Raw genomic sequence first — 2,070 nt, 5'->3', positions numbered from 1 at the left:
CTACGACATGGCGCGTGGCAGGTCCAGCAGCGGACGGTGGTGGCACAGACTCGCCGGCCACGCATTGAGCAGAGCCCCTGAGTTCTGGTCCTTGCCGCTAACGAGCCCGGCCCTGGTGGCGTCGTCTGGGGTGTCGGGGGACCCGAACGCGGCGCCGCCGTCGATGGAGCGGAATAGCTGCACGTTCCACGTCTCGGGGTCGTCCGGGAACGTGACGGGCGACGGCGGGATGAGCTCGTCGGCGAGGTCCCGGAGCTGGATGAGCAGGTCCTTGCCGCCCTGCTTGCGCCATCGCTACTCGAAGTTGTAGAGCACGTCCCATGCCACAGGGCCCTCGAGGCGGCAGTGGATGTCGTGCCACGGCTCCCTCGGCCCGCCCTTGGCGATGGCGGCCGTTGCGAAGTTTGGCTGGTGGAAGTCGTCGTGGTGCACGCCGTCCAGCGTCCGGAATAGCGAGTGGGACGGCGTGTCGTAGCGGCCGTCGCAGAGGTCCAGCCCGCCCACGAAGCTGAGGATCCTCTGCTGCCGCTGCGACGACCGCGACACCGGCATGTCATGGTCGACGACGACGATCTTCTGGTGGTGCATGAACATGGTGGATATCTGCAGGTCCTGCACGATGCTCCCTGAGTCGTCGGGGTTCTGCGGGCACAGCACGCATTGCACGTCAGTGCCCTGGAAGTAGTTCATCGTCTCCTCGTCGTGGGTGGCCATGAGCCCGTCCTTCTTGAGCACCCCTACGGAGGTGCGATCGTCCCAGACGAGCATGAGCACGCGGACACCCTCGCCAGCCTTCTTCTTGAGCAGCTCGCCGAGCGTGACGCCGCCGACGGGCCTGGGCGGGCGGGCGCCGTCCCTGAGCAGCGTGATCTCCGTGTACACCGACCACCCGGTGATGTAGATGAGGTGCTTGGCGCCGCTGATGGCATCGAAGATGTCCTCCCAACACTGGTGCGCCTCGTAGCACCTGCCGCCGTCGAGCGGGATCCGCGGGACGAAGCCGTCGGGGACGTGCGCGTCCTGGTACTGCGTGACCCTGCACCCCTGCCGCTGCGAGAAGAAGGTGTAGGGCACGCCGGGGTACTTGCCGCTGTGCACGCCCCTGCCCCAGCTCCAGTCCTTGGAGATGTCAAAGTACTGGAGCTTGACGTGGACCTTCCCGCCGCTCTCGAGCGGCTTGCGGTCCTTGCCGTCGCCGCCGCCGCAGAGCAGAGGCGCAGCCAGCGGTCCACCTCGTGGCCGTCGAAGATGTCGCGGACGGGGAGGTAGGCGACGCCGACGGTGGAGGCGCCGATGGGGTTCTTGGCCCGGATGGTGAAGACGACGTCGGAGGCGAGGTGCGCGCAGTAGACGTGGAAGGACTCGTACCACCGCGGGCTGGCCGTCTCGTCGGGGAGCGTGCGGGTGCGGCCAACGCGGGCCTTGCCGAGCTCGATGGTGGCGTAGATCTTGCTGGTGCCCTTGCCCACGCCCACCGTGTCCTCGACCGTCTCAACCAGCTTGCGGAGGAACCCGGGAGCCTAGCTGCTGGGCCTGCTGGAGTTGGACAGCTCCTCTGCCCCAAAGATGGTGACGTGAAGCGAGCCATGGAGCAGTATCCTCGCCATCCCTCGCGTCGATTTTAGATCACCTGCACATACATACGCAACCAGAGCCAATGTATGATGGCAAACGTACGTACAGATTCCAGCAGGAAAACACACATGCATACCCGGCAGACGAGCGACGGCGGCGAGTGCAGGCATGGCTCCACCGACGCAAAAAACCGACGTGCGTGCATGCATGCGTGGACCTGCAGTGAACCATTTAAAAAGTTCATGGATCAAAAATGCAAGAGTCAAAGCTGATGGACCTAGATGACACAAAACGAAAGTTAATGGACCAAAAAATGCAGTTTCAAAGTTGATGGACCTAGATGACACCTCACCAAAAATTAATGGACCTCCAGTGTATTTTACTCTTTATTATATGTCCACGGTGTTCTCTTCTCTAAGACCTTCGTGGAGAAAATCAACGCTATCATTCGTAGGTTATGGTGGGCTGGTGTCCAGGAGGACAATCCCTCAAATC

General features: G+C 62.6%; 1 pseudogene; it reads right to left on the bottom strand.

The window, feature by feature from the left end:
• LOC136460730 (phospholipase D alpha 1-like) lies at positions 1-1,607 on the bottom strand (annotated as a pseudogene).
• Between the last annotated feature and the right edge of the window lie 463 nt (positions 1,608-2,070).

This window comes from Miscanthus floridulus, chromosome 6, assembly GCF_019320115.1.
Source record: "Miscanthus floridulus cultivar M001 chromosome 6, ASM1932011v1, whole genome shotgun sequence".
Lineage (NCBI taxonomy): Eukaryota > Viridiplantae > Streptophyta > Magnoliopsida > Poales > Poaceae > Miscanthus > Miscanthus floridulus.
Note: the sequence above shows the minus strand (reverse complement) of the source record. Positions and strands in the feature narration are given on the sequence as shown.